The sequence below is a fragment of the Odocoileus virginianus genome, chromosome 16 (assembly GCF_023699985.2).
Source record: "Odocoileus virginianus isolate 20LAN1187 ecotype Illinois chromosome 16, Ovbor_1.2, whole genome shotgun sequence".
NCBI lineage: Eukaryota > Metazoa > Chordata > Mammalia > Artiodactyla > Cervidae > Odocoileus > Odocoileus virginianus.
In genome coordinates, this window is record NC_069689.1 from 8,896,337 (window position 1) to 8,920,803 (window position 24,467).

At 50.0% G+C, this 24,467-nt stretch overlaps 2 long non-coding RNA genes and 1 pseudogene across 2 annotated transcripts; all 3 read left to right on the forward strand.

Moving 5' to 3' along the window:
- The first annotated feature begins 340 nt into the window (after window positions 1-340).
- On the forward strand, window positions 341-1,383 carry LOC139038676 (uncharacterized). The gene is made up of 2 exons (XR_011491721.1): window positions 341-704; window positions 1,061-1,383. It is a non-coding gene; the product is annotated as an uncharacterized lncRNA (long non-coding RNA).
- Window positions 1,384-17,196: 15,813 nt separating this feature from the next.
- Window positions 17,197-20,782, forward strand: LOC139038602 (uncharacterized). Its single transcript, XR_011491623.1, has 2 exons — window positions 17,197-19,537; window positions 20,110-20,782. It is a non-coding gene; the product is annotated as an uncharacterized lncRNA (long non-coding RNA).
- A 247-nt stretch (window positions 20,783-21,029) lies between these two features.
- Window positions 21,030-22,126, forward strand: LOC110150542 (vesicle-associated membrane protein-associated protein A pseudogene; annotated as a pseudogene).
- Window positions 22,127-24,467: the final 2,341 nt, after the last annotated feature.

Genomic DNA, 24,467 nt, shown 5'->3' on the forward strand with positions numbered 1-24,467 from the left:
AAGAAAATCTGTCATTGCTTCCACTTTTCCCCCTTCTGTTTGCTATGAAGTGATGGGACCAGGTGCTATAATCATAGTTTTTTGAATGTTGAGTTTCAAGCCAGCTTTTTCACTGTCCTCTTTCACCCTTACCAACATATATCTAACATATCTGTATATATACCAAATATATAAAACCTCACATTCCCACAATTAAATATGATATATATCATAAATATTGTTAACAATTGCATGTATAGTTTTATAAAATTTGTTCACTGTTTTATGCTTTTCTGTATTTTTTAAGTTAAAAAGTTCCTTGGCAAATATAAATAATTTTAGCTCTGACTTACTGTGTGACTTGGTGCAAGTCTTTTTAGCATTCTGAGCTATTATTACCCTGTAAAATAGGGACACTAACTCTACAGGGCTACCAAAGAGGGAGGGAGAGAGAGTTAAAGACATGAAATAGACTCTGCAACACAAGTGGAAACCAAAGTAAATTGAGATCACCCCTTAGTAGGGTTTACAGTATAAAGGAACCAGTGTGATTCTGGAAATTTCTTAGTCCCCTAGAGCAAGAGTGACAGCAAGGTATGAGTCAGGTAGTGAGGAATGGCAGGGACTAGAGAGACTGTGGCTGCCGTGTGTGCTCAGTCGTGTCCAGCGCTTCGCTACCCATGGACCGCAGCCCGCCAGGCTCTTCTGTCCATGGGATTTTTCAGGTAAGAGTACTGGAGTGAGCGTCATTCCCTTCTCCAGGTAATCTTCCAGACCCAGGGATCGAACCCTAGTCTTCTGCGTTGCAGGCAGAGTCTTTACCCTCTGAGCCACAGGGAGCAACCTTATTTTTTTTAAACATAGAAAAATTTATTTAATTTCATCTTACTGCCCAGATCAAGTCATCCCATAGTACAAAATTTTTTTATTTTAATAATAGCTGCCAGTTCCCAACAAAATCCAATGCTCAATGGTAGGCAGAAAATTTGATATACTTACTTTATGCCAGTAGCTTTTAAAATTGCAGTTATCTGGGGCTTTGCTGGTGGTTCAGTGGTTAAAAATCCATCTTGCAATGCAGGGGGCACTGACTCGGTCCCTGGTCAGGGAAGACCCCACATGCTACAGGGCAACCACGCCTGTGTGCCACAACTACCGAGCCCGCCTGCCTCAACGTGAAGCCTTCCAGCGACAGAGCCGGTGCTCTGCAACAAGAGAAGCCACATCAATGAGAAGTCCACGCACGGCAGCTGGAGGGTAACCCTGCTCTCCGCTACCAGAGAAAGCCTGTGTGCTGCAATGAAGACCCAGTTCAGCCAAAAGTAAACAAGGATTTTTAAAAAGCTTAAAGAATTGCAATTATCTGTATCTGGTTGTTTGCATTAAAATGCCAAAAGGAGTTCATTGGCCATCTTCACGTCTCTGTTTCTGCTGGCCTTCTGAGAGATTTTAACATGTCTTGCAAAAGATAGGTTTTTCTCTGGCTCTTCGGTTATTAACATCTGTTGTGAGAATTTGGATTATTCTAAGAAAACTCTGAACCAGCACGAGCTAGCCTACCTAGAATGCATATGGCCCCTGCAGGTGTGTTGATCTTGGCGAGGAGGGGAGGAGGGGAATGACGGGAATGACATGCCTGAGGCCATCACGTGCTCTGTGAGGACCAGCACACTCCTCCACCCCCCCACTAATGACTCTTTTTGTTTATTTACTTATGGCAGTGCTGGGTCTTAGTTGCAGCACATGGGATCCTCGCTAGGGCACCTGGGCTTCAGTGACCCTTGGTATGTGGGATCTTAGTTCCGCAACCAAGGATCAAACCCAAACTCCTGCATTGGAAGGTGATTCTTAAGCACTGGACCACCAGGCAAGGTCGTGATCTGTCTCACTAAAGCAAGATCACAGTGCCGTGCTGTGAAATTGAGGTTCTGTAGAAGGAGAGTTCAGAGGTCAAGCGTGCCATCTGACCGTGTCTGGACAACCCAACGTGCGGTCATTGGACTTGGCCCCCTGGACAGGGAACAGATCCATTTATTGCTCTGCCTCTGGCCGTGTGGCTCTTTAGCCAGAGCTTTGGAAGTCGTGTCCTCATGGAAGTGGTGAGCGATGAGGAGACTCAAAGGAGACCCTCATTTAGGAATGAAATTTAAAACCATTCTGATCCCATGCAGCCCAGTCAGCATTTATGGAAGCATCCCCAGGGTCAGGCACTGTGGGGGCCATCAACATGAATAATCTTCCTAAAACAGTGGCCCATGTCTATTCAACTCCTGCAGATTCTGAGCAAGGTTCTTTTCAAGGGTTAGAAGTCAGACTCCATGGTGCTAACGGAGCTTTGGCTGCGAGGGGAACTCCGGGGAACAACTTGTCCCAGTTTGCTCAGGACTTTCCTGGTCTTTCCACTCCTCTCTGTCCCAGCAAACCCCAGCAGTGAGCCACCCTGGGGAGGGCACTCGTTTTATCTAAATTACCTGGTATGGCATCAAGTGGAATAATAATAAAAAAGTGGGCCAAAAGTATGATCAAGATCAAGTTCTCTAGGACGTACACTGCAGGTGATGGCCAGGGGTAAAAGCCGTGTAGTGAGGCCAGAAGAGTGTTTGTTAAAATGTTTATTTTTAATTATTTTAGAGCAGCTTTGGGCTCATGGTAAACTGAGCAGAAAGTGCAGAGAGCTCCCCTCTACCCCTCGCCTGCCACAGGCTCCCCATAACCCACCCCACACGCACTCCCCCACCAGGTGGGAGCTCTGTTCCAGTCGATGAACCCCCAACGACACATAATTAGCACCCAAAGCCCATAGATTGCTTTGGGGGTCACTCTTGGTGGACATTTTACGTGGAAGAGCGTCTCAAGGAAACTGGAAGGATGTAAACTGGGCACTGGTCCCTCATCGAGCTCACCTGTGCTGGGAGGTCACTTCAGGTTCTTTCTAACTGGGTTGTGGTGACAGGTGGTCGAGATGCGCTGCTTGGAGCTGAGGGGCCCGGGGCACATCAGGCTGGGGAGAACCTGGAAGGCTCCCTGGAGTAGGGAGGAATCCCCGAGAAGCCCCGGGGGAAGGCACTGAAGAGACAGCTGGGAACATGGAGGGAAGAAGGCAGGACGGGGCTGGAGGGCTCGGGATCTTGGGGCCTTGGAAGTCGGGGGGGTGGTGGTGTCAGGGTTTGATGCCTGTTCTGTGGCTCACTGATGTGTGACCCCAGCGCATACTGTACCTCTGGGGACCCCTGCTTGTCAGCCGTGAGACGGGGGTGGTCACAGCGCCTCCAGGGCAGGTGGCGTTAGTGTCGGGTGACGCAGTGCCTGGGGTGTGGGAAGAAGCTGTAATATACCTGCTGTTACATTCCGGCTTTGTTTCGGAAGGTTTGGGGGCAGCCACTCCTAGAAGAGCTGAGGGAGGTCAGAGATGGTGTCTGACCAGGTGGCCGGCAGGTGTCGGGTGCGGGCGGGGATGCTGAGGGCCCAGATGAAAGATCTGAGCTTTGGGAAAATTTGTTTTGGCCATTCTTTCATGTTCTGCTTCAAGGGGCAGAGATCACCCTGAGATCACCGTGTTTGTTGTATTGACTTGTTCATGGAGTGGAGGTTTGACCTCAGGGCCAGGGAGGGGTGTAGATTTTGGGGGCTCCGAGGAGACTCCTGCAGGACCCCAGGCCTCCCACTGTGACATGCCTGGCTCTTTGCTTGTGTAGCTGGAGTTCCCCAGGGTGGGCCCAGCACAGGTCAGGATGCCTTCCGCAGTCAGATGCCATCTTTGGCCACTTTCTCTTTTAAACCAAGTGACCAGGGATGTTGCTTCTTGGCCAGTTCCGCTTGGTCGCCTTGGATGGAGCCTATGCTGAATTCAGGGTCCCTGCCGCCCCTGGACTGGAATGGGTATCATGTCTTCTTCCAAATGACGCTGTGTGCCTTCTCTCTGCCCTGACAACCCCTCTAGCTCTCACCAGACCCCTCCTGGAGAATGCCCGTGTTCCCTCCTCCACCTTGGCGAGCCCCAGGTTTTGTGCCTGTTTATGGACTGTTATCCCCTTCATGGATCACAGCCTTGTCCTTGCGAAGGGGCTTGCACAACTCAGTGAAGCTATGAGCCATGCCAGGCAGGGCTACCCAAGACGGACGGGTCATAGTGAAGAGTTCTGACAAAATGTGGCCCGCTGGAGAAGGGAATGGCAGCCCATGCCAGGATCCAGGACAGTTATGGCTATTTAGGGAGCCCTACATCCACCCAATAGCTTCCTACTGCTCTTTTGAGAAACGCCATGGCCAATGATTTCCCAGGCTGAACAACCGAATCTGCTACTTTGAGAGATCTAGACTTTGAAACAAAAAGATCTATTTATCATGCTTTATCCTCCCAAGGGCCATCCGGGGCCCAAAGGTTTCTCTGACCCTCTTTGGGACACTCCATTGCTTTCCAGCCAGTCTCCTGGTGACCGGATGCTGCAATTGGCATCCAGCTCACTGTGGTGCCCAGAAGGTGTCCTGCTATATCAGCTGCTGGGTGCTGAGTATCAGGGTCAGTGATGAGACCCCATCGCCTCGGGGGACGGGGTGTGGTGATACCTACGACTCAAACAGCTACGAAAGAGTCATCCTCAGCTGAGGCGCAATGGGCCTGAGACAGCATCTAATGCTAACCTTCAAGGATCTCCCCCAGTGGCCCTGACTTTCCATTCATCCAGCAACACACCTTGAGTACCTCCTCTGTGCCTCCAAGAACACCGACTTTCTATGTCTGATGCAACGTGACAACTGCTAAATCCAGAATACCTTGCGTTCAGAGAAGCACCGTGGGCTGGGGTGGGCAGGAAAGGAGACCCAGCCTCAGAGGGAGAAGGAAGGGTGTTGGCATCTGTCCTGGGGCGGTGAATAGCAGGAGCCAACCACGGGGGTGGAGGTGTGGAAGCAGAGACCACGTTTGGAAAGGACGTGAGTAGCCCCAGCAGTGGCAGGCAGGGCTTAGAGTGTGCTGGGGAGGAGGGTGGGGCCAGATGCTTGTGGGGCGTGCGGTGTTGTAGCCACCGCTTTTGATGGGCTAAGAAATCAATGTATATCGGCCACCTCCTGAATACAGGCCATGCGTGAGGCCCCAGGATACCGCGATGACCTGATGGCCGTGGTCCTTGCTCTCGGGTGTGGACAGATCTAAACCAGAGACAGTGGGAAGCTGATGAGCTGAGCGCAAAGCGGAACACAACTAACTTGGAAAGTGACAGATTCCACAAAGCTGCACATTCTGAGCAGCAAGTGGCCAGAGGAACAGAGGGGGGGGCGTTCCAGGCAGGGAACAGCAGGTGTAAGGGCTCAGAATGAAACAGGGCCACGGGCTCGTGGAGGATGAAGAGGTGGTGACGTGAAGTGTGCAGGGTGACCGCAGGTGTGTGCCTGAAAGCGGTGGAAGGAGAGCTCCCTGAGGCGCCTAGCAGGGCGGTGGCCGCAGGGGAGCCAATGCTGGGCAACGTCTGCCCTTCTGAGGCCTGTGGAGGGGCGAGGGGAAATGGGCCTTGGTCTGGGTGTGGTGAGGGACCAGGAGGCTGGATGAGGGGAAGGTGGGAGCGCGGGGTGACCGGTCCTCTGGTGTCAGGCTCTGGGGAAGCCCAGCGAACTGGCCGCTGTCCCCACTCTCAGGACCTGTGGTCCGTGGGGGACTCCGAAGCCCCCAGGGGCCGCCCTGGACCTTGTATAGGGCAGGTGGAGGACAGCTGGGCCCATGGCAGATTTTTTTTTAAAATATTTATTTATTTGGCTGCCCTGGATCCTTCAGTTGTGGCAAAGTCTAGTGGGATCACTATGAGACCACCTAGTGTGAACTCAGGTGGGATCTGAGTTCCCTGGGCCCCTGCACTGGGGGTGTGGAGTCTTAGCCACTGGGCCACAGGGAAGGCCCATAACAGGTTTTTATAAAGGGCACCTGTGTGCATTCCTTCCTTACAGGCCACAAAACTCTCTGTGTGTTACCCACTGGGCTCCAGATCTTTTACCTCCATGCTGTTTTTCTTCTGTCAGTATCTGAAGGATCGATATCTGAAGGATGAGTTGAAATCTCTTCCTAAGACAGTGGCTCTGTGCCTTTCTCTCTTAAGTTCTCTCAGCCTTCACTTTAGAGATCTTGAGGCTGTGTTGTCACTTACACATTTTATTTTCATTGAAGTCTGGTTGGCTTACAACATTGCTGGTTTCTGCAGTATAGCAAAGTGACTCTGTTATGCACACAGACACACACATATATATTCTTTTTTAAAATATTCTTTTCCATTATGGTTTATCATAGAATATTATTCCCTGTGCCCTACAGTAAGACCTTGTTGTCTGGTACACACTTGTTTACAGTCACATTGCTGTCTTGGTGACTTGGTCATTTTTCTGTCATTTACTGACCATGTCTATTCCTGCTAAAGCTGAATAATAATATCTGTGTGTGTGTTAGTCGCTCAGTCATGTCCAACTCTTTGCGACCCCATAGACTGTAGCCCGCCAGGCTCCTCTGTCCATAGAGAATCTCCAGGCAAGAACACTGGAGTGGGTTGCCATGTCTTCCTCTAGGGGATCTTCCCAACACAGGGATCAAACCCAGGTCTCTTGCATTGCAGGCAGATGCTTTACCATCTGAGCCAGCCAGGGAAGCCCAGAGCCACCAGGAAAGCCCAGTATTAAGGCGTAACTAAATATAGTAAATTGCACATGTTTAAAATGTATAATATGATAAGCTTTGACATATGTCTGTGCCTGTGAACACATCCAAGATGACAGAGCAGGAGGACATGCGCTCATCCTCTCCAGCGAGAACACCAGAATCACAGCTAGTGGCTGCACAGCCATCGACAGGAGAGCGTTGGAACCCGCCAAGAAACATACCCCATGTCTCAGAACAGAGGAGACGCTGCAACGAGATGGCAGAAGGGGCGCAATCACTTTAGAATCAAACCCCATACCCGCCAGAGACTCTTGGAAGGCACAAACAAAACCTTGTGCGCAGCAGGACCCAGGGGAGAGGAGCAGTGACCCCCACAGGAGACTGAGCCAGACCTGCCTGTGAGTGTCTGAGGGTCTCCTGCGGAGGCGTGGGGCAGCAGTGGCCTGCTGCGGGGTCAGGCGCACTTACAGCACCAGTCAGGGGAGGTGCGGCCTGTTAGCACCTGTTCTCACGGTGCAGGTTGCCGTTAGCCTTATCACAGAGGCTGTAATGCTACCAAAGAGACTGCGGACTCCAGGACTGGGCCACCTCGGGCCAAGCTACAGGGAGGGAGCACAGCCCCACCCATCAGCAGAAAATTGGATTAAAGATTTACTGAGCTTGGGCCTGCCCACCAGAGCAAGACCTAGTTTTCCCCAGAGTCACTCCCTCCCATCAGGAAACTTACACAAGCCTCTATCCTCATCTGTCAGGGGGCAGACAGAAGAAGGAGGAACTGCTATCCCATGGCCTTCAGAATGAAAACCACAGAAAACTAAGCAAAATGATCACATGGATCACAGCCTCGTGTAACTCAATGAAACTACGACCCATGCATGCAGGGCCATCCAAGACAGACAGGATCACGGTGGAGCGTTCTGACAAAACGTGGTCCCCTGGAGAAGGGAACAGCAAACCACTTCAGTATTCTTGCCGTGAGAACCCCATGAACAGAATGAAAAGTCAAGAAGATATGAAACTGGAAGATGAGCCTCCCAGGTTGGTAGGTATCCAATATGTTGCTGGGGAAGAGCAGAGAAATAGCTCCAGAAGGAATGAAGAGGCTGAGTCAAAGCGGAAACGACGCCCAGTTGTGGATGTGCCTGGTGGTGAATTAAAGTCTGATGCTGTAAAGAACAGTATTGAATAGGAACCTGGAGTGTTAGGTAAATTGGAAGTGGTCAAACAGGAGATGGCAAGAGTGAACATTGACATTTGAGGAATCAGTGAACTAAAATGGATGGGAATCGGTGAATTTAATTCAGATGACCATTATATCTACTACTGTGGGCAAGAATCCCTTAGAATGAATGGAATAGCCCTGATAGTCAACAAAACAGTCCGAAATGTGGTACTTGGGAGCAGTCTCAAAAACGACAGAATGATCTCCATTCGTTTCCAAGGCAGACCATTCAACATCATAGTAATCCAGATCTATGTCCCAATCACTAAGGCCAAAGAAGCCAAAGTTGAACAATTGTATGAAGACCTACAAGACCTTCTAGAACTAACACCAGAAAAAGATGTCCTTTTCATTATAGGGGATTGGAATGCAAAAGTAGGAAGTCAAGAGATACCTGGAGTAACAGGCAAGTTAGGCCTTGGAGTACAGAATGAAGCAGGGCAAAGGCTAACAAAGTTTGGTCGAAAGAATGCACTGGTAAGAGCAAATACCCTCTTCCAACAACACAAGAGATGACTCAACACGTGGACATCGCCAGATGATCAATATAAAAATCAGATTGACTATATTCTTTGCAGCCGAAGATGGAGAAACTCTATACAGTCAGCAAAACCAAGACCTGGGTCTGACTGTGGCTAAGATCATAAGCTCCTTATTGCAAAATTCAGACTTAAATTGAAGAAAGTAGGGAAAACCATTAGGCCATTCAGGTGTGATCTAGATCTTTTCCCTTACGATTATGCAGTGGAAGTGACAAGTAAATTCAAGGGATTAGATCTGATGGACAGAGAACCTGAAGAACTATGGACAGAGGTTTTTAACTTTGTACAGAAGTGGTGACCAAAACCATCCTCAAGAAAAAGAAATGAAAGGAAGGCAAAAGAGTTGCCTGAGGAGGCCTTATGAATAGCTAAGAAAAGAAGAGAAGCGAAAAACAATGGAGAAAGGAAAAGACATACCCAACTGAATGCCGAGTTCCAAAGAATAGCAAGGAGAGATAAGGTAGCCTTCTTAACTGATCAATGCAAAGAAATAAAGGAAACAATAGAATGGGAAAGACTAGAGATCTCTCAAGAAAATTAGAGACACCAAGGGAACATTTCATGTAAAACTGGGCACAGTAAAGGACAGAAATGGTATGGACCTACCAGAAGCAGAAGAGATTAAGAAGAGGTGGTAAGACTACACAGAACTGTGCAAAACAGGTCTTAATGACTCGGATAACCACGAGGGTGTAGTCACCCACCTGGAGCCAGACATCCTGAAATGTGAAGTCAATTGGGTCTTAAGCAGCATTGCAATGAAAGCTAGTGGAGGTGATGGAATTCCAGCTGAGCTATTTCAAATCCTAAAAGATGATGCTGTGAAAGTGCGGCACTCAATATGCCAGCAAATTCGGAAACTCAACAGTGGCCACAGGACTGAAAAAGGTCGGTTGTCACTCCAGTCCCAAAGAAGAGCAGAGCTGAAGAACGTTCAAACTATTGGACAATTGAGCTTATTTCACATGCTAGCAAGGTAATGCTCAAAATCCTTCAAGTTGGTCTTCAATCGTATGTGAACCGAGAACTTCCAGATGTACAAGCTGGATTCAGAAAAGGCAGAAGAAACAGAGATCAAATTGCCAACTTCTGTTAGATCATAGATAAAGCAAGAAATTTCCAGAAAAACATCTATTTCTGCTTCATTAACTATGCTAAAGCCTTTGACTGTGTGGATCACAACAAACTGGAAAATTCTTAAAGAGATGAGAATACCAGACCACCTTACCTGTCTCCTGAGAAACCTGTAGGCAGGCCAAGAAGCAACACTTAGAACCGGATGTGAAACAATGAACTGGTTCCAAATTGGGAAAGGAGTACGTCAAGGCTGTATACTGGCATCCTGTTTATTTATCTTATATGTCGAGTACATCATGAGACATGCTGGGCTGGATGAATCACAAGCTGAAATCAAGATTTCCAGGAGAAATATCCACAACCTCAGATACAGAGGTTCCCTAGTGATTCAGATGGTAAAAAATCTGCCTGTAATGCAGGAGACCTGCGTTCTATCCCTTGGTTGGAAAGATTCCCTGGAGAAGGAAGTGGTAACCCATGACAGTATTCTTTCCTGGAGAATTCCATGGACAGAGGAAGCCTGGAGGGCTTCAGTCCGTGGGGCTGCAAAGAGTCAGACACGACTGAGTGACTAACATACACTTCAGATATGCTGATGATACCACCCTAATGACAGAAAGCAAAGAGGAACTAAAGAGCCTCTTGATGAAGGTGAAAGAGGAGAGTGAAAAAGCTGGCATAAAACTCAACTTTCAGAGAACTAAGATCATGGCATCTGGTCCCATCACTTCACGGAAAATCAGTTCAGTTCAGTCTCTCAGTCTTGTCTGACTCATTGGGACCCCATGAACCACAGCATGCCAGGCCTCCCTGTCCATCACCACCTCCCGGAGTCCACCCAAATTCATGTCCATTGAGTCGGTGATGCCATCCAACCATCTCATCTTCTGTCGACCCCTTCTCCTCCTGCCCTCAATCTTTCCCAGCATCAGGGTCTTTTCCAATGAGTCAGCTCTTCACATCAGGCCAAAGTATTGGAGTTTCAGCGGAAACATCAGTCCTTCCAATGAACATCCAGGATTGATCTCCTTTAGGATGGAGCATATCTGAGGTTATTGGTATTTCTTCCCCAATCTTGATTCCAGCTTGTGCTTCATCCAGTCCGGTATTTCTCATGATATACTCTGCATATAAATTAAATAATCAGGGTGAAAATATATAGCCTTGATGCACTCCTTCCCCAATTTGGAACCAGTCTGTTGTTCCATGTCCGATTCTAATTATTGCTTCTTGACCTGCATACAGATTTCTCAGGAGGCAGGTAAGGCTGTCTGGTATTCCTATCTCTTGAAGAATTTTCCACAGTTTGTTGTGATCCACATAGTCAAAGACTTTAGCATAATTAATTAGGCGGAAACAGATGTTTTTCTGAAATTCTCTTGCTTTTTCTATGATCCAACAGATGTTGGCAATTTAATCTCTGGTTCCTCTGCCTTTTCTAAATCCAGCTTGAACATCTGGAAGTTCACAGTTCACGTACTGTTAAAGCCTGGCTTGGAGAATATTGAGCATTACTTTGCTAGTGTGTGAGAGAACTCAATTGTGCAGTAGTTTGAGCATTCTTTGGCATAGCCCTTCCTTGGGATTGGAGTGACAACTGACCTTTTTCAGTCCTGTGGCCACTGCTGAGTTTTCCAAATTTGCTGGCATATTGAGTGTAGCACTTTCACAGCATCATCTTTTAGGATTTGAAATAGCTCAGCTGGCATTCCATCACCTCCACTAGCTCATGGCAAATAGATGGGGAAACAGTGGGAATAGTGACAGACTTTATTTTCTGGGGCTCCAAAATCACTGAGGATGGTGACTGCAGTCATGAAATTAAAAGGTGCTTGCTTCTTGGAAGAAAAGCTATGACAAACCTAGATAACGTATTAAAAGGCAGAGACATCACTTTGCTGACAAAGGTCGTTTTTTGGATTGTAATTTCCAGTCATGGCTGCCAATAGGTGTGTCATTCAATATGTTAAAATCAGGGTATAATGGACTCAGGGTCTACTGGAGGTCAGATTCAAGGCCATATTGATTCCAGTTTGTGCCATCTGGTTTTTGTTTGTCTCTCTCTAGAGCTTCCTTTCTTATCTCTAGAATCTGTGGCTTAAAGATTTATTAACTCATGGTAAAGGTGGGGGATGGTAGGTTTTGAGCAAGGGCCTGGCACAGCTCTGGCAACAAAATTGGCCATATTTAAAATTTATTTTCCTTTAAACAGAACACCATTTAATTAATTAATTTATTTTTAAAATATTTTACTTATTTATTTGTGTGTACTGGGTCTTAGCTGTTGCATGTGGGATCTGCCATCTTCATTGTGGCACACGGGACAGTTTTCTGTTTTCTTTTCTTTTTTTTAGTTGTGGCATGTGAGATCTAGTTTCTTGACCAGGGATTGAACCTGGGTCCCCTGCATTGGGAGTGTGGAGTCTTAGCCACTGGACCACCAGGGAGGTCCCTTGTCCAGCTTTTTGATTTCAGCCTTTCTAATAAGTGTTTAGCAGCACCTCATTGTGGCCTTAATTTGCAGCTTCTTAATGACTAACGACATTGTGCATATGCTTTTTGCCATTTGTGTGTCTTCTTTGGCGAAGCGTCAGTTCAAATTTGTTGGCCTTTTAAAAAATTGTGATGTTTGTTTTCTAAGTTTCAAGAGTTCTTTATATATTCTGAAGAGAATTCATTTTTATTTTATTTTACTTTCGTCCCTCTCAGGACTCAGCTTATTCTTTCACCGTGAAGACTTGAATCTCTTTTCTGCTCTGAAAAGTTTTACCGTTTCTCCCCTTTATTTTCCTCTTCTGAAAAGTCCTAGGAGATGACCGTGTAAAGACGCTTAGGTTTTCCCTCCTCTGCTCCATCGTCCCCTTGTTGAATGCAGGTGCCCTTCCTGGTTCCTGGGGCTTCGCTGGTAAGCAAATGGGTACCCGGCCCGCCTTGTTCTTGTGGAGTGGTGAGGCGGCGTGAGCGATGCTGTGCACTGTGTCCTTGTCGCGGAGGAAACTGGAGCAGGGGGAGGGGGAGGGGAGGCTGCCCCAGGAGCTGGTGGTCAGGGCCGGGCATCTGGGAAGAGCTGCCGGTGGACGGAACAGCCGTGCAGAGAGACGGGGGCCGGGGGCCAGAGCAGAGGGAGAAAGGGGCTGCAGACGATGTCCGGCCAGACAGGAGCAGGGTCAGGCCACAGGTGGAGGTCAGTCTGGTTGCTGCGTTGAAGGACAGACTCTGGGGGTGGGGGGCTGGGAGGAAGGGCTTGGCCACTGTCCGGTGAAGGATGGGGTCAGCTAAGGAGGCGTGAGGCCCGGCAGCTGGTCTCTTTGTTTTGCTTCCCTGATAGCTCAGTTGGTAAAACATCCACCTGCAATGCAGGAGACCCCAGTTCGATTCCTGGGTCGGGAAGATGCCCTGGAGAAGGGATAGGCTACCCATTCCAGTATTCTGCCCTGGAGAATTCCATGGACTGTATATAGTCCATGGGGTCTCAAAGAGACTGAGAGACTTTCACTTTCTGGGAAGCAAGGGAATTAAAAGTTTGAACATGAGCATGTCTGTGGGAGGGAACATGAGGAGGTGGGCAGCCATGCAGGTCTGACCCCAGGGAAGGAGGGGAGGTTGATGGCATTCTGGGAGGCCCGCAGCCGAGGAGAGGTCCTGCCAGGCCATCAGAGGAGCTGGCTCCTAGGAGCAGGCCTGCTTTCTCCACCTTGCTGCTCTAGGTCCCTGGCTGGGAGGGGCTGCGGGGAGCATGAATTTCAGATTCAGCGGCTGGGACCCCGGGTTGATGACCATTTTTGGGTCTGTGGGGTCCACATTCCCTCGCCCACGACTGGCCTGGACTGGGCCCCTCCCCTCCACCCTGTGATCCCGGGTGCGGTGGTCCAGGGGAACAGTGGCCCTAATCAGCGCGTTCATCTGTCACCAGTTCCTGCTTGCTGCCTGATGTGCGCGTCCTTTGCTTGGAGGGTCAAGTCCCTGTTTGATGGGTATGGGGGTTAAAATGGAACGTGATTCTATTGCTACATGGAGGTCCCAGCAGAGAGAGAATGGAAAATCAGGTCAGGAGATCTAGGAAAGAATGTGGGTTAATTAAAATTTAAAACACAGATGTCTCTGCAGTGGTTCCATGAGTCAGCGTGGAGCGTGGGGAAGGAGGCCCAGGATGCAGGAACCGTGATGAGGTCCCGCCTGGGGGTCGCGGCCGCTGGCTGGTGCCCACACCGCGGTCCCCGCTGGGGAGGGCAGCCCGAGTTTGCTTTTAAGAAACATTTAAATTCATCCCTGTACGTCCTGGCCTGCCCTGGAAACATCCTAATTCAAGCCGAGAATCTGGGTCAGCTGTTTGTAAGAGCAGTCTCGGCTGGATGGAGCTAGCAGCCGGACAGCGGGGCTGTGACTTCCTGGGGAGAAGGAGGGGCTGGGCGGAGGAGGGATTTGGCCTCTGCTCTGTGCTCTGCTGTTGTTTCTACTCTCCGGGCCTTGATCTGAGTGCCAAAGCTGCTGGGTGCTGCCTGGAAGGGTGGCTCCCTGGGGCTTCCCTGGGGATGCGGACCAGTACCTGCAGCACAGGTGGCAAGGCATCTGTGACCTGGTCCACACACACACACACACACACGCACGCAAGGTCCACTGGGGCCGGCTGGGGTTTCTCCGCAGTGGTTTTGGGCGAGGCGAGCCCCAATGCCTTCCGCTTCTGGGCTCCTGCCTTGATGGTCCCGTCTGGGTTTGAGCTCTTCTCTGGGTGGGGCTGTAGTCACATCTCCTGGATTCTGACGGGTCCTGGGACTCTGTTTTCTTTGTCTTTTTTAAGATTCAATATCCATCTATGGACCGAACTGTGTCCACCCAAAATTGGCCGGTTGAAGTCCGAACCCCCAGTGTCCCAGAACGGGGCTGTATTTGGAGACGATTCTTGACAGGCGCTGTCAGGTCAAGAAGAGATCACTAGGGGGTCCTGATGGGCTGAAACTGGTGTCCTTACAGGCAGAGGGGATGAGGACTCAGCGGCACTCAGAGGGGGGACCATGGGAGGTCGCAGAGAGAAGACGGGTGTCCCCAAGGCGAGGAGAGAGGCCTCGGGAGAAACCAGCCTTGCTGACACCTTGATCTTGAACTTCCCAGCCTCTGAGACTGTGAGAAAATTCTCTTCTTTAAGAGCCCCAGTCTGGGGTAAAAGTACCGTCTTAGGAAACAGTGCCTGGTGTATTTGGGTAACTTAGTAAACATTTGTGGAATAAGTATAGGTGGGAGCAAACTTTTAAAACGTCTCTTATTTACTTATTTTCGGCTGCGCTGGGTCTTCGCTGATGTGGGGGCGCTTCTCCTGTTGCTGCGAGCCGGGGCTGCTCCGTAGCTGTGGTGTGTGGACGTCTCACTGCGGTGTCTTCTCCTATTGCGGAGCACAGCCTCTAGGCATGCGGGCTCAGGGGCTGAGGCATGCGGGCTCTAGGGCTCCGGCTCGGTAGCTACGGCATGGAGGCTTAGTTGCTCCGTGGCGTGTGGAATCTTCCTGGACCAGGGATCGAACCTGTGTCCCAAGCACTGGCAGGTGGACTCCCATCCACTGGGCCACCAGGGAAGTCTGAAACAATTGACATATAGCTAATGCACCATGTTGTGTTAGTTTCAGGTCTACTACAGAGTGATTTGACATGCGCGCATTGTGATCATCAGGGTCAGTCTGGTAACCATCTGTCCCCACACAGAGTTATTACAAGATCATTGACCATATTCTTTATCCTGTATGCTGCATCCCAGGACTTATCTACTTCCTAACTGGAGGGTTCTCCCTCTTGATCCTCTTCTTCAAATCACCTCCCTCCACCCTCCAGCACCCAGCCCTTGTTCTCTGTGTCTATGAGTCTGTTTTCATAAGGTGGGAGCCATCTTTAGTAAAATCACCAAGTGAAGTGAAAGTTGCTCAGTCTCTTTGGGACCCCATGGACTATACAGTCCGTGGAATTCTCCAGGTCAGCGTACTGGAGTGGGTAGCCGTTCCCTCCTCCAGGGGTTCTTCCCAACCCAGGATTCGAACCCTGGTCTCCTGCCTTGCAGGCAGATTCTTTACCAACCGAGCCATCACCAAATCCTGGTGTTACTCTGCAGCGGAGGCAGGTGAGGCCCTGGGAGGAACCACGGCTGAACTGGATGTTCTGGCTGGAGCTCAAGTCCCAGGCCTCGCGTCCCCCCGAGAGTTCTTTCTTTCTGAGTGAGGAAAGGAGGGGCCACGGTCCTTGCTCTCTGCGCTTCCCACTGAGCTTGGGGGCGGGGGGGCTGCCGCAGGCGGTGGGGGCAGGGGTGCGGGTCACGCCTGGGCCTGAGGGTGTGTGTTTAATCACTCAGTCGTGTCCGGCTCTTTGTGGCTTCGTGGACTGTAACCCACCAGGCCCCTCTGCTCATGGGGTTCTCCAGGCAAGAGGACTGCAGTGGGTTGCCATTTCCTCTCCAGGGGATCCTCCCTACCCAGGGATGCGGCCCTCATCTCTATGTCTCTTGCAGTGGCAGCCGGGTTCTTTCCCACTGAGCCGTCTGGGAAGGAGCCCTAGGCCTGATCACTGGAGCTCAAAGCCGTGTCTCCTGTTGTCAGGCCCCAAGGGCCCAGTGCTGACCCCCGAGTGCTCTGGGTAATAATGGAGGCGGGTTTCTTGCCGTGGGTCCCAGCTGAAAGTGACGAACTTACAGAGGGGCTCTGCCTTGGACTCCATCTCCGTGTGGGTGTGCTCCCCATCTCCTTAAGGCAGAGAACTTTCCAACAGTTCCCTAGGATGATGAGGGAAGAGCCAGAAGAGCACCGGGAAGACTCACTCACAGGTCTGTGAGGTCTCTACATCTCAAACTCTCATCAGCACCCTCCCCCGTAGTGTAAGGCTGTTGACGTTTAAGAAGGTGTCCGGCAGTGTGGCCCACACTTTGAACCTGACGGATCACTTGCTCGGGCGCCGTGGACTTGCCCCAGTGTTCCTGGTGACCGGCTTGGACCCAGGCTCAGTGTTTGCCTTTGGCGGTGCTGGGCACGGAGGCGGGAGCCCAGGCGAGGTCCCGGTTGGCTGGGCCTCAGTTGGTGTGAGTGCGGGGTTTTCTCTTGCTGGGAGTGACGGCTGCAGGATCAGGTCTGCAGTCACAGTTAGGAGCTCTGTATCCTGGTGCTGGCGTGACTGCTTCCTGGTTTGTGTTGGCCCTGTTGGCCTTGTGTACAACCTGGGACAATGTAGTAAGAGTTCTCGTAGGGGTGTAATGAGAAAATTGACTTGAATTTGGGAGCTCTAAGGTGGCATCGAGAGTCCCTTGGACTGTAAGGAGATCCAACCAGTCCATCCTAAAGGAGATCAGTCCTAGGTGTTCATTGGAAGGACTGATGCTGAAGCTGAAACTCCAATACTTTGGCCACCTCATGCGAAGAGTTGACTCACTGGAAAAGACCCTGATGCTGGGAGGGATTGGGGGCAGGAGGAGAAGGGGACGACAGAAGATGAGATGGCTGGATGGCATCACTGACTCGATGGGCATGAGTTTGAGTAAACTCCGGAAGTTGGTGATGGACAGGGAGGCCTGGCGTGCTGCAATTCATGGGGTTGCAAAGAGTCGGACATGACTGAGCGACTGAAATGAACTGAATTGAAGGTGGCATTTGGGCTTCCCTGACAGCTCACTTGGTAAAGAATCTGCCTGCAATGCAGGAGACCCCGGTTCGATTCCTGGGTTGGGAAGATCCCCTGGAGAAGGGGAAGGCTACCCCACTCCAGTATTCTGGCCTAGAGAATTCCATGGACTAAGTCCATGGAGTGGCCAAGAATCAGACACAACTGAGCGACTTTGACTTTGACTTTCAAGGTGGCATTTAGGGTGTCAGTGATTCTCCCCCTGCTGCCTGGATGTTAGGACCCCCGCTCCTCCACCCCCTCCCCAGACGGCTCAACCCTGCATCTTCCCCTGCTTCCCCCTCCCCTTACACCAGCCCCATCTGCCTGTCCTGGACACTCTGTTCCTGGGTTCCCGTCCATGGCTGAGCTCAGCCTTGCCCCTCCCACCACCCCAGGCTGTCCTGGGGCCCAGCAGAGGGGCCAGAGCCTGGGCTGATGCCTGGTGGGAGAGTGGCTGGTTGACCTGAAATACCAGAGCAATGAGCTAACATCGGGGTGCTTGCTGCTAGTTTCATGCTTTGGGGTAAAACTCTTTGAACTCTATTGTAAAAAGTCTACTCTACTTGGGCCCGCAGAGAAGTGAACTTTTGGCTTATGAGTGTGGTATCCAGAGGAAGAGAAGCTTGACTGACTTTCAAAGCAAAGTTTGGAGCTTTTTCCTGAAGTATTGAAGAAAACAACAAAAGGGGAAAAACTAGAGATCTCTTCAGAAAAATTGGAGATATCAAGGGATCATTTCACCCAAAGATGGGCACAATAAAGAACAGAAATGGTAGAGACTTAGTAGACACTGAAGAGATCAAGAAGAGATGGAAAGAATATACAGAAGAACTGAGCAAAAAAGATCTTAATGAACTGGATAACTATGATGGTGTGGTCAGTCACCCAGAGCCAGACATCCTGGAGAGCAAAGTCAAGTGGGTTTTAGGAAATACTTCTTTCAATAAAGCTAGTGGATGCGATGGAATTTCAGTAGAACTATTCAAAACCCTAATGCATGATGCCATCAAGGTGCTGTGTTCAATGTCAACAAATCTGGAAGACGCAGCGGTATCTACAGGACTGGAAAAGGTCAGTCCTCATCCCAGTTCCCAAGGAGGACAGTACCAAAGAATGTGCTCACCATCGGACAGTTGCACTCACCTCCCATGCTAACAAGGTCATGCTTAAAATCCTGCATGCCAGGCCTCAGCATCATGCGAACCAAGAACTTCCGGATGTCCAAGCTGGGTTTAGAAAAAAAAGAGGAAACAGAGATCAAATTTCTAACATTCGCTGGATCATAGAGAAGGCAGTGGAATTCCAGAAAAACATCTACCTCTGTTTCATCGACTACACCAAAACCTTTGACTGTGTGGCTCATAATAAACTGTGAAAGCTCTTAAAGAGATGGAAATACCAGACCATCTTACAGTCTCCTGAGAAACCTGTATGCGGGTCAGGAAACAACAGTTAGAACCCTGCATGGAACAACTGGTTCAAGATTGAGAAAGGAGGGCTGTCTGCTGTCACCCTGTTTATTTAACCTATACACTGAGCACATCGTGAGAAATGCCAGGCTGGATGAGTTACAAGCTGGAATCTCGATAGGTGGGAGAAACATCAACAGCCTCAGATATGCGAATGATACTACTCTAATGGCTGACAGTGAAGAGGAATGAAAGAGTCTCTTGATGAGGGTGAAGGAGGTGAAAGAGTCAGCTTAAATATTAAAAAAAACTAAGGTCGTGGCATCCAGCCTCATTATTTCATGGCAAACAGAAGGGGAAAATGTGGAAGCAGTGACAAATTTCCTCTTCTTGGGCTCTAAAATCACTGCGGATGGTGACTGCAGCCATGAATCCAGAAGACGATTGCTTCTTGGCAGGAAAGCGATGACAAACCTAGACAGTGTGTTGAAAAACAGAACATTACTCTGTGAATAACAGTTTGTATAGTCAAGACTATGATTTTCCCAGTGGTCACATATAATTGTGAGAGTTGGACCATAAAGACGGCAGAACACCAAAGGATTGATGCCTTTGAACTACGGTGCTGGGTGGGAGGGGGGACCGGGATGGGGAATACATGTAAATCCATGGCTAATTCATTTCAATGTATGACAAAAACCACTGCAATGATGTAAAGTAATTAGCCTCCAACTAATAAAAATAAATGGAAAAAAAAAAATGAACTACGGTGCTGGAGAAGACTCCTGAAAGTCCCTTGGACAGCAAGGAGATCAAACCAGTCAATCTTAAGGGAAATCAGCTCTGAATAACTCGTTGGAAGGACTGATGCTGAAGCTGAAGCTGCAGTATTTTGGTCATCTGATGAGAACAGCCGACTCATTGGAAAGTCCCTGATGTTGGGAAAGACTGAGGGCAAAAGGAGAAGAGGGCGTCAGAGGATGAGATGGCTGGATGGCATCACTGATGCAATGGACATGAACTTGGGCAAACTCCAGGAGACGGTAAGGGACAGGGAGGCCTGGCGTGCTGCAGTCAATGGGGTTGCAGGGTCGGACATGACGGGGCAACTGACCAACAACAAAACTGAAGTATGATCTACACGTAGAGTGCATGGCCCAGTGACTATTCACACACTGACCCCTGTGGGTACCAGTGCCTGGATCACGAAATAGAACCTTACATCTGCACTTTGAAACCCTGCTCTTGCCTGGCTCTGTCACCCCAAAGTTGATATCCCGAGGTGTTTGGAAGGTTGATTTTCTCTAACCGTAAAGATGGCTGGACTGTGCCCAAAGCAGACCAGTCCTCCTCCTCTCCAGCTATGGACATGCCTCCCTGTCCTTCCCACTCAGGGCCACTGCTCCCCAAAGTGCTCATCTTCTTCAAAAGGGAGCCGGCAATGCTTTATCTGGAATGAATTATTTTCTACTGAGATTCAGGAGGCGGACAAGTGGTCACTGATAAGAGGTTGTTATGGACGGGTTTCTAAAGAGCGTAACACTTGCCCCCTCTAGGACATGGCTTGGTTCGTGGGCACGTGTATATGTGTCCATCTGTCTCTTTCTCCCTCCAGTACCTGCATCAGCACAGCCAGTGGTTGCAAAGAAGACACTTCTGTGCCAGGACCAAAGACCAACCATACTGCCAGGTAATGTTTTGTTCATTACTGAATTGAAGGGTTTGAAGCATTTAAATATGTAGTTTTAAAAGTTTAAGAGATTTTACTTAAACTGGTTTGTCAGGGAGACAGAATATCAGTCAAAGAAGGCCCCTGGTAAATGACTGTTAAAATTGACTGGATTTATAAAGGGGCTTCCCTGGTGGTTCAGCTGGTAAAGAATCCGCCTGCAATGCAGGAGACCCTGGTTCGATTCCTGGTCAGGAAGATCCCCTCAAGAAGGGAGAAGCTCCCCACTCCAGTTTTCATGGGCTTCCCTGGTGGTTTAGATAGTAAAGAATCTGCCTGCAATGCAGGAGACCTGGGTTCAATCCCTGGCTTGGGAAGATCCCCTGGAGGAGGGCATGGCAACCCGCTCTAGTATTCTTCTGGAGAATCCATGTGGATGGAGGAGCCTGGTGGACTACCATCCGTGGGGTCTCAGAGTCAGACACAACTGAGCGACGAAGTACAGACTATAGAGTTTATAAACAGTAAAAGATTTTTAAGTTGGACGTCAGTGCTTAAGGAAAAGTTATGTTTTTAAATGTAGTATTTTAATAAATTGAATATTTATTTAAAAAACAAAGCGACTGCTACTAGTTGTTTCTGCACACAAAAGTCATCTTAAAAAAAACCCCAGAGTGCGTGTGGCCACAGTGGCTGGTGCGGGGTTGAGTCAGTCATGAGACCCAGAGCTGTGGACCAGCGGATGGCCCAGCAAGCTGGCGACAGAGTGGCGGGTGCGGGGTTCAGGAGGCCTGGCCGTGCCGCTGCCACCCTCACCCGCAGCCAGCCACACGCTGTGGGCATGCCCTGGCTCTGCGCCGTTTCCGATGGCATCCACCTCTGCGGCCATGGCAAGGCACAAGCAGATCCTGTCAAATTCAAAGGCCCCTTCACAGATGTAGTCACTACAAATCTCACACTGAGAAATCCATCAAATCAAAAGGTGCTTTCAAAGCGAAGATGACAGCACCTCGTGGGTCCTGTGTGAGGCCCAACAGGGGAATCACTGACCCAGGGTGGACGGTGACCCCAGTGAGATGAGTAAAGACAAGTTAATGGTACAGACAATCTTTGCTCCACCAAGCGTTTCAGACATGGAAGCCGTGTGGAAAGAAGCAAAACCCCATGAATTAATGGGTTCTCAATTGAGATTCTTGCCTGGAGAATCCCATGGACAGAGGAGCCTGGCAGGCTACAGTCCATGGGGTTGCAAGAGTCTGACACGACTTAGCGACTAAACCGCCACCACCACAACTGAGAGGTGTATTTGAGATGCCCAGTGCAAATGATAAATAGAAGGACATGGAACCCAGCAAAGCCGTGCCTCTGAACGCCGCGAAGCTGGACGACCCCTACCAAAGCCGCACTGTGTTACCCTCAATAAGACGAGACGAGGAAGCTCATGGAAGAGTGCAGGAGGCTCCAGGCGGGAGCTGGAAGAAGAAACCCAGCCCCTGAGGGAGGAGGCTGAGGCTCAGCAAGGGAACACATCCGGATAAACCCGGATCCAGCTCAGCTGGGCCTCCAGGAGAATGTCACCAGTCCCCCGTCTTCACTTCTTGCTGTCACCGCAGCCATCGTCATTGGATTCTTTATAGGGAAATTCACCTCGAAGACTGACGCCTACAGAGTGCTATTTCTTTGTTTCCTTTTGACCAGAAAAGATTCATTGGAAAGACTGAAGCTGAAACTCCAATACTTTGGCCACCCGATGCAAAGAACTGACCCATTGGAAAAGACCCTGATGCTGGGAAAGATTGAAGGCAGGAGGAGAAGGGGACGACAGAGGATGAGATGGTTGGATGGCATCACTGACTTGATGGACATGAGTTTGAGCAAGGTCCGGAAGATAGTGGAGGACAGGGGAGGCTGGCATGCTGCAGTCCACGTGGTCACAAAGAGTCGGACGCAACTGAGCAACTGAACAGCAGCTGCCTTGCTGGTGCTGTGGGCCACGGTGCCCATGCTCTGCGCGCAGCGTCCTGTGGGCCTTGCCAGCAACGGTCCCACGGTTAGAAAGAGACGCGGGCGAGCAGAGCCGGGGTTCCCGACAGCGCCGTTGTCACCAGACCATCCCTACAGGTGTCATTGCACATTCAGTCCTTTATGAAATTCACAAATAAAGAACTGTTCTTTCTTTGTGGTCTTAATTGTCCAGAGTCTTGCAAATGTTATTTTAATGATCCCTTTGAATTTTATGTGTTGCTGTTAACACTTGAAATATGATCTGTTTAGATTGCTAATCCCACTCATTCAGGAAATGCCAGGAGCTATTCTCTGGGGAAATGGTGCCTTGTATGGTGTAAATTTTCTCCTTCACCTTTGCTCATATCATGGCAGGATTTTTCTCATCCCTTGTAAAGCGGTTATTGACTGAGTTTTTCATTTTTCCAATCCAGCCCCATGGTATTTAACACAAAAATAATAAAATTGTTAACAGATTCTTGCTTGATAAAAAAAACAAACGCAAACCTTTTCCTGCAGCAAGTGCAGGCCTTTGCAAGGGTGGCGGTGGGAGGAGGGGGAGGAGATTGTGACTGCTGGGAGGGGCGGTGCCCACAGGCTTCAAATCTAGTTCCTGCACTTAACTGCTTGCTAAGTCGCTTCAGTCATGTCCGACCCTGTGCGACCCCAGAGACGGCAGCCCACCAGGCTCCCCCGTCCCTGGGATTCTCAAGGCAAGAACACTGGAGTGGGGTGCCATTTTCTTCTCCAATGTGTGAAAGTGAAAAGTGAAAGTGAAGTCGCTCAGTCATGTCCAACTCGTAGCGACGCGATGGACTGCAGCCTACCAGGCTCCTCCATCCATGGGTTTTTCCAGGCAAGAGGACTGGAGTGGGGTGCCACTGCTTTCTCCAGCACTTAACTTGGTTTCCCCGTAAAAAAGGACGAGCTGCGGTCCTGTCACCTAAGGGGCCTGAGACTCACTAGTGACATCAGGTTAGGGGATCGTGACCAGCATTTTAAAGGGCTGTCAGGTAAAATACAGGACCTCTGTTAAACCTGAATTTCACACAATGAAGGCATTTTTTTTTTTTCAGTATAAATACATCCCCAGTATTATACAGGGCTTACACATACTAATAAAAAGTCTTTGTTGTTTATCTTAAAGTCAGATTTGACTGGGAATCCCATATTTTTATGGCTAAATCTGGCAACCCTAAGTGGTGTAGAAGTGAACGCCTCAGAAAGGGCCTCACAGTGCTGGAGTAAATGTTACTTCAGGTGTCTGTGTGGGTGTGCACAGGGTCACACCTGAGACGCATCTCCCACCACGGACTGGGGTGTGAAAGCCCGGGCCCTGTCAGTGGCAGAGAACCACAGAGGAGGTAACAGTGCCTGGTGATAATAAGGGCACTGCTGCTGGAATAATCAGTGTTGCCCCATTCTCTGCCTACTCCACGCTTTTGTTTTGGAGAACATTTCTCTCTTAAAAAAATTTTTTTTTTAATTTGGTTGCACCAGGTCTTAGTTTTGGCATGTGTTGGCATGTGGGATCTTTTTTTTTTTTTTTAAGTTGTGGCATGTGAACTCTTAGTTGAAGCATGCAGGATCGAATTCCCTGATCAGGGATGGGAACCCTGGCCCATCTCTGGAAGCTCGGAGTCTCAGCCACTGGACTACCAGAAAAGTCCCATGGAGAGGATTTTTCTTGAAAGAACTCTAAGCTTTCAAATGTTTACTGCAATAGTACTCCGAAAGTGTTCCCTGTTGATCAGACTCTCAGCTCTCTTTGGAAGGAAAGAGACCAGTTCCACGCTCTGGGCTCACCCGGGAGCAGACGCCCCCATGTGGGCAATGCGCCCTTCCCATCGAACACCTGCACGCTGGACCGCGAGGGGGCGGCCCGAGGCTGCGATCTGGGCGAAGCGACCCAGCCCGTCAGGCGCGGGCTCCGCGGTGACGCGCTTCCGGTCGGTCCCAGCCAGCGCCCCCAGGGCGTGCCCTCTGCTCACCCGGAAACTGCGGCCCGGGGGAAAGAAGCCCTCGGGAGTCGGGAGCCGCCCGGTGAGCGTGGGCCGAGGGTGCCAGGCCTGCGGGCACTCCAGGTGCCGCTCCGGGACTGTCCGCCCCAGGGCAGGGCGGCTGGGACCGGGTTAGAAGCGAGCGAAAGGCCGCGTAGCCGAGAGGAGGCGCCCGGGGCAGCCCCCCGCCGTCGTCCCGGTGTCGTCCTCGCCTCGCAGCCGCGCCCCCTTCTCCTGGCGCACCTGCTTCCCGCCACCCGCCCTGTCTTTTCGCTGCTTCTCGCTCCTGCAACGGATCTC